Source organism: Hemicordylus capensis, chromosome 5 (genome assembly GCF_027244095.1).
Source record: "Hemicordylus capensis ecotype Gifberg chromosome 5, rHemCap1.1.pri, whole genome shotgun sequence".
Lineage (NCBI taxonomy): Eukaryota > Metazoa > Chordata > Lepidosauria > Squamata > Cordylidae > Hemicordylus > Hemicordylus capensis.
This window is the reverse complement of record NC_069661.1, coordinates 231487529-231501849: the sequence shown is the minus strand read 5'-3', so window position 1 is coordinate 231501849 and position 14321 is coordinate 231487529.

Sequence of the window (14321 nt, the reverse complement as noted above, 5' to 3'; positions counted from 1 at the left end):
ATCTTTACTCATTGATTGACCCCCTGATAATTAATTATAGGGAACAAAAACATGAGAAGAGGGGAATTCAACTTTTTGTCCCATTCACACCAAAAGAAGAGACTACAGCAAATTAAAATACAACAAATACCAAATTAAAGTACAGCAAATATTTATATACCACTTTCAACAAAAGTTCCCAAAGTGGTTTACATTGATATACATACAAAAATAAAATGGCTCCCTGTCTCCAAAGGGCTCACAAGCTAAAAAAAAAAGAAACACAAGATAGACACAAGCAACAGTCACTAAAGGGATGCTGTGCTGGGAATGGCAGATGGATTCCTTTCTGTCCTCCAATTATATCTTCTGGGAAGATACAAGTTCTTTGGATGTCACAGCTGATTTAATGTCACCTCTCTATTTCCACCCCAAAGACAGTCATCCTTTACTGAACCCTGTAAATGTAATAGTACAGTAGTGCGGGGCTAACCAAGGGTCACAAGGACCTGGACCTTCACCAATTTATCCTTTAACTCTTAGTGCCATATTGAGGACAGAATTGAGGCCGCCGGCTAGCTAATTCATCTGTAAATACCTTTTGGTAGTGTGTTTCAACATGACCAAACAATAACTTGGCTATGTACAGATATAATACCATACCTGTAATATTGTCCAACTTGAGTTATCATGTAAATAAAGCTACAATGAATGTCTGGTTATTCTTCAAACTGTATGTACGAGGAAGGGTGAAGTCTTTCCTGAGATCTTTTGGTTCCTTCTTAATCCTGTTGTCCTTTTATCAAGGCCAGGATTCTTGTCTTAAGATTGACGGTACAAATGAGAGAGTGGATTACTTGCAAAGAGTGTGTGGACACAAGGGAAGATCAGGAACGGAATGAAGATCATGCTGAATGAGGCCCCTGGGTCCTAGCTGCATTCTTGATAATGCGGTTCATTTGATCTCATAGAAATAAGATAAGCACAAATTTTATGGTTGACTTCATCAAGCCAAACCAGAGTAATATACATATATACATATATATATTATATATATATTTAATAGATATATATTTATATAATCTGTATAGATATACATATTCTTTACACAGTATTCATACAGAGAAAGTGAAGCATGATGGCAAGTGGCACCTCTGAGAATCTGTACATCATGCTGCCATTCATCAAAGGTTTAGCAAGATCATGGTCCTCGGCATCAGCAATGTTGCAATATATTCTGCAGGGGAAAGAAAGCCACATCACCCAGTATGGGGCCCGGACTCCGACATAAAAAGACCTCATGTAGGGCTGAACTGAAAAGGATTTGAAATATTTTGGAGACACAACTAAAAAACTACATGCAATATATGTGTATGTACTTCTGCCAAGTTGTATTCCTAGTCTGAGCATTGCATTAAGAAGCAACATATACTAACAACTAATAAATATGTTTTTGTATGTGGTACCTTTGATTATTTTTCCACCATGCCATCAGACAGTGAAGGTGGTGAGTTGTACCATACACACAATTAATTTACAGAGTCATAGAGTTGTAGAGCTAGAAGGGACCTTGGAGGTCTTCTATTCCAGCCCCCTGCTTAGTGCAGGAATCTACATAAGAACATCCCTGCTGGATCCATCTAGACCAGCATCCTGTTTCACACAGTGGCCCACCAGATGCCGCTGGAAGCCTACAGGCAGTTGAGGACATGCCCTCTCTTCTGCTGTTACTCCCCTGCTACAGCATCTCCAGAAGATGGCCTGCAGCCTCCATCTGAAGACCTCCAGATAAATGCCTGCCACTGCAGCGCCCACCACTACACAAAACAGACTATTCCACTGCCATTATCACAGTTCAAGGCTGTACTATACTACCATTTATGTTAGGGATTTGGTTGTTTATTATTCAGTTATCTGTATACCGCCCACTAGCAAAGTCTCTAGGTGGTTTACAGCAATAAAACAAACGAAGGATTTTTTAACAATTAAACATAGCAAATTAAAATACCCATTAAAAATTACCAAATTGCTAAAAAGCTTGGCTGAAGAGATCTGTCTTTAGTTATTTCCTAAAAGCCAAGTGGGATGGAGCAGCTCTAATCTCAGCAGGAAGTGCTCTAATTTTAGGAATCAGTTATCGCACAACCGGTGGCATTTTCTTCACTATTCATGGTAAGTGTTATAGGATGTACATTGGAACCTCTTGGCAACATCTTGCATGATTTATAGAGGCATCATAGAATCACAAACCTGGAAAAGAAAAACCATAAGACCATCTAGACCAATTTTATAAAAAAAAAATCTTGACCACACATCAGTCAGTCAGTCAGAGTCTCTCTCTCTCTCTCTCTCACACACACACACACACACACACATACACACACACACCAACAACAACCTGCACAAACCAAACCAAACCAAAATGTGCCACAAGAGGATACCTGCAGGGTATCTAGTGTCAGATGTCAAAAGAGACAGACAAGAGTGGACCTGTAGCAAAATGTTGCAGTATATCCCTAGTGTTCAAGTGTTACCTGACCCTGTATATTGAGTCGGACCTTTGGTTTATCTAGCTCACTTTTTCGCCATCATGAAAAAACAAATGTTAGCCGCAAAGACAAGAATGTCTGCTCTAACTAGGGTCATACTTGATGTACAACTTTTATTTTTAGCCTACTTTCCAGTAGGCTCATGAGATCACCTGCCAGTCCATGTGTGTGCATCTGTCCCCACCTATCAACTTTGCAATGCCTGGACCAATATGAACCAAACTGGGCACAGTTGTAGGGATCCACCCCATTTCAAGATGGTGGATGCGTAAATGTCTGAGGTGCAAGTAGGCTAACTTGAGGACCACCTAACCAATTTGAACCAAATTTACTACAGCTGTAGTGACACATAGGGAAGCCTCAATGGCATAGTTTGTAATGATGTCATCCACCCCAACCCAAGATGGCAGATGTGTAAATGTTTGAGATGCAAGAGGGCTAACTTGTGAACCACCTAACTGATTTGAACCAAATTTGCTACAGTTGTAGCGCGTGACACACAGGGATGCCTCAATGGTGTGGTTTGTATTGATGTCATCCACCCCAGTTCAGGATGGCAGATGTATGAACATTTGAGGCACAATTGAGCTAACCTGTAAATCACCTAACAGGTTTGAACCAAATTTGCTACAGGTGTAGGGACACATAAAGACGGCTGAAGAGCATAGTTTCTAATGATGTCATCCACCCTTATTCAAGATGGCAAACACATGAATGTTTGAGGTGCAAGTGGGAACTGAGTTGGACCAAATTTAGTGCAGTTGTAGGGATAGTGAAAGGAAAGTAGGCAGATTAATTCTTACTTGAACAACTTCTTTTCTCCTTTATGAGTGTTTTGGGGGATGGGCCACTGGTGCTCATCCCAGCTTCAAAGCCCTTCCCCCTCAGAAACACAAAGCTGTAAAATGGCTGCTGAAAAATCAAAAGCATTGTACACAACTTTCCCCCTCTGAAACAGAAGGAGTTGTGGCTGCCTTGAAGGTGTATTCTTCAAGTCCTGCTCCTTTTGTTCGTGCTTTCTTGCCCCTCATGCCACAGAGTTCCATGAAAGTCCATGAGGTCTTTGCCACTTGTTTCTCTCTGGGCCTCACCAGCTTTCTCTTTACAAATGATTTTTAAGATAACTAGGCCTGTTCACACATTCACAGAGGGTGTACTGAATGAGGTGAAGGTTCCTCATTAAATTGTGATAGTAGGCGCTGCCCTCAGCCTCCACAGTCTGGGTCTTCTGCACAGAGCTGACACATGTACAAGTTATACGTGTATCAGCTTTCTTTATATGATAAGGGATCAAGATGGGAAAAGAAAAGCACTGTAGTCCTTTCCCCCTAAGTAGAGGATTATTCTGTTTTATTTCACAGTTCTTTCAACAGACTCTTCAGTGTTCATTCTCTCATTACAAAATTGCTAAAGGTCACAGAATAAATTGGAGCAAAGCAGAACCTTTGGCCAGACATACAATAAACTTGATAATTGGGCTTTGCAGCTTGATTCAGAAGGCTTAAAAAGCTACATGTGTGTTGACTGGATTAAGAGTCCACTCTACAAATTACTCCCATCAAAATTGCTACCGCTCTTTTGGTCAAATTTGTTCCTTGTAGGTGAAATTTGGATCAAGTTGGGAATTTAGGAATGGGAGAGACCCCCCTGTCTGCCTCAGACATGATCAGACAGACTTTTCTCAGCATTCCCTCTGAACATTTGCAAAATCTCAAGGTCTTCTGAAGTATTCAAGGGTGCGGGGGGAATCCTCCCCTTCCACAACTTAAGGTATGGGGAAGGGAAAGAAGTGCAACTCCCTTAACTTTTTCTGCTGGGGGTGGGGGATGGGGTTGGGTAACCAAAGGTAGGAGGGGGCCACCTCACATGAGATATCCGGGAAAATAATGCCTGCAAGAAAATTGCACCCTCTCAGGGGAATTATATTGCTCTACTAGGTTCTAAGGGAATTGAAGCCGCCTGGCCCCAGGAAAACTGTGACTGGGATACAAAGGCCTTCCTTTTGCAAAGAAGCACTGGGGTAAGAAAGTACCCCAAGAGGGGTATGTTCATACCCCAACAGCAGTTTTCCAAAGTGTAGCCTTTCAAATGGTAGGCACCATGCAGCCAATCATTTGCAGTCTGGGATAGTGGGTGCTTCCAAGTTATGTAGAACTTGACATAGGAACATAGGAAGCTGCCTTATACTGAGTCAGACCATTGGTCCTTCTAACTCACTGAGGCTATTCAAATGATGGTAGAAAATCGGGCTAGCCTCCTCTAGCCCGATTTTCCACCATTGTGAGAACCACCGGGCTCGGTTGAGAGCCCTGTGGTTCTTAAGTGGGTCACTCACTTAAGTAGCCCTCCCCTAAGCCCAGGTTAGTGGAACGAGCACTCCGCTAACCCGGGCTTCCCGATCATGAGTTGCTGCGGTGCAGCTCCACGCCATGGCCACTCACGAGTAGACCCCTGACTGGGAGGCTAAAAAACAGCCTCCCAGCTCGGGAGTCTCTCCAGCATGCCCTGCGCGCTCGCGCAGGTCATGCTGGAGCTTCCGGGGGCCGTGTGGCCCCTGATCCTCCCAGCCCCTGCCGGCTGCATAACAGAGCCAGCAGTCGTGTGGGTGGCTTGTTTGGCCCCCTGGAGCAGACTGCTGCTCATGTGCAGGGAAAGCGGGCTTAGCCCGCTCTCCCCGCAAACTCTCCCCATGCTCTTCTCACTAATCATGAGAAGAGCCTCACTATTTTCTTCAGTGACTGGCAGCAGCTCTCCAACTTTTGGACAGGGATCTTCCCAATCCCAACCCTACCGGAAACTGCCATGGATTGAACCTGGACCTTATGCATTCAAAGCATCTCCCCTGAGGGTATGAGCAGAATCAAGATGGAGACCTGTTCAAAGTGTACTGTATCCACTTGGATTATGCTCAGAACAACTTGAGCAGGGGTGCTTCCATGTTTAAGCATTCCTGCTTCAAATTCCTGCCCTATCCTTCATCCATATTACAAAAATCCTGCAGTTTGCAAGAGGTCTTTGATCAAAGCATAATTATCTGAGCAGTGTTTAAATCATCCACAGATGTTTCTTTGGAGCAGGACCCTCCAGAATTGCCTTGAATTTTCCTTTGGGTAGGATTAGAAGTTTGTTTTATGCTTTCTGCCTCTGCAAGCCATGAAGTAGGCAGTTGGGATGCCTCTGTCTGCACTATGAGGCTGATATGAGAACACATGTCCTACACATGCATATACTTGCAGAATTATTTCTAGCTTATAGAAGGATGGTGTAGGAATTCTTTAAAAGCTGGCATAAAGTGCCCCTTCTGGACCGGTTTCTTTCCATATCCAATATCTATAGCTGTAACTCTATAAAGGGCAATTTAATTATCTTCCAAGGGACAAGTGGACAAAAGCAGGCTATATATTCTATATAGGCAGTTTATACAAGGGATAGGCAGATTATGGGAAGATTATGCAACAATCATGAATTCCTAAATTAATGAGTCATCATGACCTATAATCCTAATTTATGCCTATAAATTATTTTAGAAATCCTTTTCAATACTAAAGCAGGAGTCATAGCCATCCAATGAGAATGGCCATCATCATTATATCTAACTGGATATGTTAATAGCACCCCATGGTCACCCTTAACTCCTAATTGGCTATAATTATGCAAATATAGTGCATCTATTTTCTAACTGGATATAGTCAAATGAGAAAGCTAAATTTTATGCAATAAAATAAGTACTATGTGTGATATCAGGATTACTGACCTATACTATTTTGGGATAGTCCTAGAATCCCTTTAATAGTCAACAAATACCTCTGGAGAGACCCTGGCCAGCAAGGAAACATGGCATCATTTACACATCTGGAAACTTTATAAGCTGTCTCAATAAAGTGGTCTAACTGTGTTTATACAAGTTAATTACACCTCTTCTTCACACCACCCAGCCCCACAACAGGAACACTGAGTTCCCAGAATACAAGATATCTGGTTACCCAACTGTATCATCATTGCTACCACTGCTGCAACATCTGTGTTCCGAATAATAGCAATCCCTATAGGGTGATCCACTGAAGTAACAGTTTCCAAATTGTGTTCTGGGAAACCCAATTTCCATGCACACACACACACACAACGAGCACTTCCAAGTACTTCCAGTCTGATGTACACCAGGGCGGCAAGGAGGTACGCTGCCACTCCATGGGACCGATTTCAATGACAGTGCCAGCAGGGGAAATTCAGTGGGGGGAGTGGGGGTAAGATAATCCTCTCCAGTCCTTAAAGTTATTCCCCCCCCACACACACTTTCAAACCAGCAGGTGCCAGTTTCATGCACACCACTAGTGGCGGGGGCGGGGACTTCTCAGATCCTTAGGTGAGGATCTGCCCTCCTGGAAAGATCAGGAATGGCAGACAAGCTTACCTGAAGTACAGCTTCCTCATCATCATCTTCCCACTTGAAACATGTACAGAAGTGAATAGGCTAAAGGTTAGCTCAGTTCATGATAGGTAAGGTCTATGAACATGCCCCAGAATCCTTTGCAAAACACATCCTATTCAGACAATGTGTTGTATATGCGTAGAGACATCTGTATATACAGAGAAATTGGCCCAATCCACCACCAGCACAGTACCTCCAGTGACTGTTGCTGGCGTCTTTGTTATGTTTCTTTTTAGACTGTGAGCCCTTTAGGGACAGGGAGCCATCTTATTTATTTCTTATTTCTCTATGTAAACCACTTTGGAAACTTTGGTTGAAAAGCGGAATATAAATATTTCTTCTGGTGGTTGTTGTACACATATGCATTTGTTTTTGCAAATGACTGTATGTGCGTTCACTTTAAAAGTGAACCTGGGTATACATCTTAAGTGCAGGGCACAGATAGGAAAGGTACTATTGCACATTCATTGAACATAATATGTATGCATGATTATAAATCTGTACATCCATACGTTGTATACAAATTATATGAGAGCATACTTAAAAGCAGCCCCACCCTTGCTTGTGTGGAGTGCCAGGATCAGGCCCAATCCCGGTGATCTTCACTGGAGTAGCCAAGTTTTTGATCTGGGCTTCTACTGAAGTAGAAGGGTGCAGGCACCCAGTTGTGTGGCTGTTTGGGCTACCTGCAGAACCCGGGAGCTAGTGCGCCCAGCAGCGGGAAAATCCCCCAATGCACCTTGCACAGTGCATTTTGGGATGTGGGAGGCCACAGCCTGCTTTCCCCCACCCTCTCGCCGCTCCTGGAGTGGTCACATGCCGTTCATGTGTACATATGAATGGGAAGCCTGGGAGCGGTGCTCCTGCCTCCCCCCCCCAGTCCTCCCCAGGCTAAGTAAGTTCTGGTTGTGACAATGACCCTTAGGAACATAGGAAGCTGCCATATACTGAGTCAGACCATTGGTCTATCTAGCTCAGTATTGTCTTCACAGACTGGCAGTGGCTTCTCCAAGGTTGCAGGCAGGAATCTCTCTCAACCCTATCTTGGAGACGCCAGGGAGGGAACTTGAAACCTTCTGCTCTTTCCAGAGCGGCTCCATCCCCTCAGGGGAAGATCTTACAGTGCTCACACTTCTAGTTTCCCATTCATATGCAACCAGGGTGGACTCTGCTTTGCTAAGGGGACAAGTCATGCTTGCTACCACAAGACCAACTCTTCACTCCTACCACAAAACCAGCTACCACAAGACCAGGCTACCACAAGACCAGCTCTCCTCTCCAAGGAAGTCCTTCTTCCTTGGGCTGGTAGATCGCCTGCCCAGACGAGCACCGGCTCCTGCTGGTAGCTCCAAGAGTTGGGGTACTGGGACACCCCATCCCACATTGCCCCACCCCCGGAGCCCCAGTTATTGGGAACGCCCCCCCCCACAAGTCCACAGCAAGCAGCCACAGTTGGCACACGGCTGGAAAAATGGTGTTAGGAGAGCGCTCACTCTCCTAAACCCATTCTGAGGGGAGGCTTCACAAGCGGGGTTGCCGTCATGGTGCCACCAGGATTGGACACAATCCCAATCTTCACACGCACATGCCAAATTGGGCTGGGCTCCCTTTAGCCCAGTTTTGCACATGCGTGTGAGTAGCCTCATTATGTTCAACACACAAAGAGGTGTCCAGAGAGCAGAGCTGGTCTTGTGGTAGCAAACATGACTTGTCCCCTTAGCTAATCAGGGTCTGTAAGATATTCCCCTCAGGAGATGTAGCTGCTCTGGGAAGAGCAAAAGGTTTCAAGTTCCCTCCCTGGCATCTCCAAGATAGGGCCAAGAGAGATTCCTGCCTGCGACCTTAGAGAAGCTGCTGCGAGTCTGTGAAGACAATACTGAGCTAGATAGACCAATGGCCTGACTCAGTATATGGCAGCTTCCTATGTTCCTATGACTGCTTGTCTGTGGGCAAAGTACATCTGACCAGTCTTCCCTGAAGCCTGCCCTCTTCTGCACTGCTCGTGAGAAGAGGCTCAATGTGTGAATAGGGCTATAGAGGGGCTCTGTAGCAAACATTCAGTAGTTCATTGGTAGGCAAGCCAATGCTGAAAGTCTTCACTAAAGGCAGGAAGTTTGAAAACCAGTAAAGCAGATGTCAAGAAGTGAAGCACCTCTTTCCAGTGCCCTGAAGCTCAGGTTTGGTTGGGTTTCCTTAAAAGCAGGAAACCCTCAAAGGAATGGCAGAACTCTTCACTGCTCTTCACCGGTGTCATGGTCATCTTTCTTGTTCAGGTGAAACGTACCATGAAACCTGACCAGTCTAACCTGAGCTGGAAATGGCATTAGCAACACTAATGCAGTCCGACAGCTCCATCACATTAGCTCCTCTCCATCAGCCTGCATTAGCATTCTTGTTAGCTAATATGCTATGAAAGTCACTTTCCAATAATATTACTGCTCATGAATACTAACCTGGAATGATATGAGCCATACAAAGGAGAGGGACCTGCTAATCTGATTGGATTGGCTAATATGACAGAGCCCTTAAGGGGGGATAACGAGCAGCCCAGAGTTTCAATGCAATGTGCTCCCTTCCTCTCCTGTCCCTCCACCTTTTTGCTTCTGCTCCTAAGCGACAAAGTATAATGGATATGGAAAGATAATTCCATATTAGACATCCTCTTCTTTTCAGGACAGCAAGGCTGCAGCAGCGAAACTGATCAGCTTTCATTTCCTTTATGGGATAGAGAAAATCCAAGACCAGCTCAGCCAGGCAGGGGCATAACTATAATAGAGCAAGGGGAGACAGTTGTCTGGGGGCCCACTGCCTGGGGGGGGGCAGAGGCAAGTCACATGACTGACTCCCCCAGCCGTGCACCCGCCCAGGCTTCCTTCAGTTGTATTCATCCACCAAAACTGATGTGAATATTAAAACCTGGAGCTACCAGAACAGCATGGCTTTCTCTAGTACCATTAAATGACTTGCATCACCCACAATTTATGAAACCTTTTAAAAAATAATTTAGGATTATGTTCTATTATGGCACATAGTATGTGTGCCCTGGGATTTGTGGAATGGCTGAAGAAGAGTTGCCTCTGAGTGTATGCAGAATGTCATTAGATTTGCTGATTTCAACGTTTCTTCTACCATGTCTTATTTTATCCAATGTCCATGGGCCCATAAGCTGAACTGATGGTTTCCTGAGAACTGGGAATATCTCACCAGCTATCAAGGATCAGGGACTCTATCATGTGAACACCCAAATATCCTTTTTACAATTGCACCTTGATGCACATTCTAATTCAATCAATCAATCAATCAATCAATCTTTATTACAGTCTTAGACCAGCATAAAGTAAAAGGAGCATGTAACAGGTGGTATCAAAAGCAAAAAGGAACTGTAAAATTGCTAAAGCAGAAATATGAGAACTATAGACTCACAGTAACAGGTGGTATTAAAAGCAATTAAAAGCAGTTTAAAATGACAGAGCCTCTGCCTGTTGGCATAAAGACTGTGAGGTTACTAGAAAATTACTATAAGATTGCTGTAGGCTGAAGTCTGTGGGTGACTGTAGGGGGACTGTAAAATTGCTAAAACAGGAGCATGAGAACTATAGAGTCACAGGGGCTAAAATCTATAGGATGCTGTTAAAAGTTACATGCTATAAAACTGCTGCAATACTAGAATCTGTAAAACAATGTCTATAAAATATTAAAAGATAAAGTGAGATGGTAAAAGCTGAAAGATTGAAGAATTAGTTCTTGGGGGGGGGGGCGGTGTGCGATCTCTGCGAATTCTGCATGCTGCCACACAGAACTTGAAGAAGGTCCCACATTCAATACTCAACATCTCCAAGTAGGTGCCAGAGATTGAAACCTGCCTGAAACCTTGGAGAAGCTGCTATCAGGTAGTGTAAACAATACTGAGCTCGATGGACCAATGGTTTGACTCAGTATAAGGTAGATATTTATGTTCCTAGACTCCAGGTCCAGTTTGACTTCATCCTTCTACCTTACATCTCCTAGTGTTTATTTTTTAACCTAACTGGTTTTCCCTTTTGCCAGAAATGTGGGTTTGTCACAGTATGTGTTGATCCACACAATGAAGCTCCACCTCATGCAAGTCATGTTGAGTAGAAAATGTTGGGTTTCCTCTGCCTCCCAACGTTTTGTTCTCAACTTCAACTCTTGGTTACAGATGTTGGGCAAATGTCAGGCCATGGAGGGAACCCAGTGTTGTCCACCCAAAATTTCAAGGCTCAGATGACATGAAAATGTATGCAACTTCTGGCTCGTGCCAGGAGTGTGCACTCACTGGGAACCCCCGATTTCCTCCTGCTTACCTTCCACAGGCATCTAAGCCCACTCAGTGTAATTTCAATTGGTAGTAAACACAGTGAGGCTGTTCACAGGCACAGCCAAGACCAAGCTAAGGCAGCCAAGTCTGCTCTTAACTGCCTGTGGGAACCTGTGAAAGCCAACTAGCTGCTAGAAGCTCCGCAGCAGCAAACCCACCTGTGGAGCCAGCTGATGCCCCTCACACTCATGCGGTGCATTATGAGATTTCTGTGTGCTTGGGTGATGCATCCTGGCCCCCAACCTTCCGTGCTGCCTGGACCAGTGCAGGATGGTCTGGGTGCGCAGGGAGCATGCCCAGCAACAGAGGAGCAGTCATCTGTGGGGAAGGTAAGTTTAAGCAGCTTTCTCCACCACCACCCCGCCCTCAAGCCCTTCTCACTGATTGTGAGAAAGGACTCCGCATATTGTTAAAGGGAGCATAGGTAGCTTATTGTCCCCACACCAATGAAGTCATGAGGCACCGAATTGGAAGAAACAGGCCCCAGATTTACAAAACCAACAACCAATTCAAAAAGACCACTGCAGAACTGTCACTCCACTTCAACTACAAGGCAGGAATAAACAAGTAACTGTATGATCCCGTTGTGGGCCTGTGTTCTTACAGGTTGTCCGGTGAGGCTAGCTTTCCTTACTCCCAAGGATGGAGTGGTGAAGGGGCCCAAGGAGACAGGAACAGGTGGCAGCTGGGAGAAGTGGAGGAAAGACATCCTAGAGCACCTTTCTGATGAGGTAAGGCTACAACACCTGGGGCTTTTTAGTTTAGAAAAAAGACGACTGTGGGGAGACATGATAGAGCTCTATAAAATCATGCATGGTGTGGAGAAAGAGGATAGAGAGAAATTCTTCTCCCTCTCACATAACACTATAACCAGGGGTCACCCCATGAAATTGATTGCCAGGAAATCTAGGACCAACAAACGGAAGTACTTTTTCACACAACGCATAATCCACTTGTGGAATTCTCTGCCATGAGATGTGGTGAGAGCCAGCAACCTGGATGGCTTTAAGAGGGGTTTGGATAACTTCATGGAGGAGAGGTCTATCAATGGCTGCTAGTTAGAGGGCTAAAGACCACCTCCAGCCTCAAAGGCAGGATGCCTCTGAGTACCAGTTGCAGGGGAGTAACAACAGGAGGGAGGGCATGCCCTCAACTCCTGCCTGTGGCTTCCAGTGGCATCTGGTGGGCCACTGTGCGAAACAGGATGCTGGGCTAGATGGGCTTTGGGCCTGATCCAGCAGGGCTGTTCTTATGTTCTTATGTTCTTAATGGGCAAGAATTCAGCTCCAGTGGAGGAGGAGCAGAGCCCTGAAAGAGCCGAAGGGGAGGCGCGCGAGGATAACATCAGCAGCACACCTCCCGAAGGGAGGGGGTCTGAGCAGGAGGAGGGAGAATGGGGAGAGACATTAGCAGCAGTTGAAAAGGATAGACAATTACAGGGAATAAAGAGGGGCATTGGCCCCATAATTGGGGGTGGGCAATGCATAGCCTGTGAGGAGGCATATAAAGAGATGTCCAGGGATGAGAGGCTGGCTGGTGGCGAGTGTCAGAGGCTCCTGGAGAGGAGCAGACACAAGCAGCAAGCAGCCTGGGATGGAGGAGGCACAGGGTGACACTCAACCCCCTCACCGTCCCTGCTCTGAGGCCAGCCCCGGTAAGCCTAGACAGGCTTGGTGAAGGGGACAGGTATGTGTAGCCGGACAAAGGTGGTTACACCCCAGCTCAGAGTAGCATCACAGCCCTGAAACTGACCACTGTTCATCTGAACCGGCCCAATAAGGTAAAGCTATCTGCAGGAAGCATTACACCCACAAGCCACACAGCTTTTAAGCCAAGCAGAAAGCCACAGACTGGAGACACTTTGACTCCACCCCAAGGTTTTGCCCCGAGGTAAAGTGATGGGGAATAGCTCCACCTTCCTGTGAGACAGTTGTTAAAGGGTCAGAGCCCTCATCGGTATTAAAGGGGGGAAACACTGCTGCTGCACTATTGGCCTGGCCTCTGCATTCTTCCTTGACGAGCTGGCTTTGAGCCACCCATCACTGGCTCTTTCACAAGAAATGAAAAGCCGATTAGTCAGATGTCCGCCTATAGCTGTATGTTTTTTCTCCATTTATAATTGCTCTCCCTGCCTGAGGCAAAGAGGAAGTGAATGCAGGGGTGCCCAAAGGCAACATACTCATAACATTGCTCAGGCTCCTCTGTGGTTCTACCAGCTAATTAAACAATCTGCACTCAAGAATTCTTGTGAGCAGTGTGCTTGTGAGCTTCTTTCTTTGTGGACACCTTGTTTTAGCTGAAAGACTGACTGACGTAATTTGTCTCATTTGTGGTTTTCGCCACACCCAATGAGAGGGAGTGTAGACTAGGATCCCCCGTCTTAGATCCCCAGATGTTGTTAGACAATGCCCATCATGGCCTTTGGCTATTGTGGTTGGGGATGCAGGAACACAAGAACATAGGAAACTGCCTTATACCGAATCAGGCCATTGGTCCATGCAGCTCAGTATTATCTAGTAGGGGTGCGCACAAACCAGAAATTGTGGTTCTGTTCGAATTTGGATAGAATTCAAACCAAACTGCATGTTGCCAAACTGGTTTGGTAGAACCAGTCTGTTTGAACGAGCCACTTCGGCAGTTTGAGCAGCTATATTTGTAAAGGGGAATCCAGTGAAGATTCCCCTTTGCAAGTAAAGGGGTGAGGGAATTATCTAACCAATTAGAGAAGGCGGGCAGGGGGCAGTGAGAGAAGTAGTTTAAAAGTCTTACTGGCCCGGCACAGCTGCCGGCGTGGCCGCGTGCTCCCCACCCGGTGCAACCCAAGTGCATATGATCTCTCTTTAGCAAACTGCCCACAGGGCAGCATCACAGCTCTGTACTCCACGGATGCAAGGAGGCCATTTTTGTGCCCTCTGCACAAATGGCCTCCGTGCATTCATGAAGGCTGGGAATGTGCCACCACAGAGCGGGCGGCTTACTAAAGAGGGATTGTGCACACTTGGGCTGCGCCGGGGGGCCGGGGGAG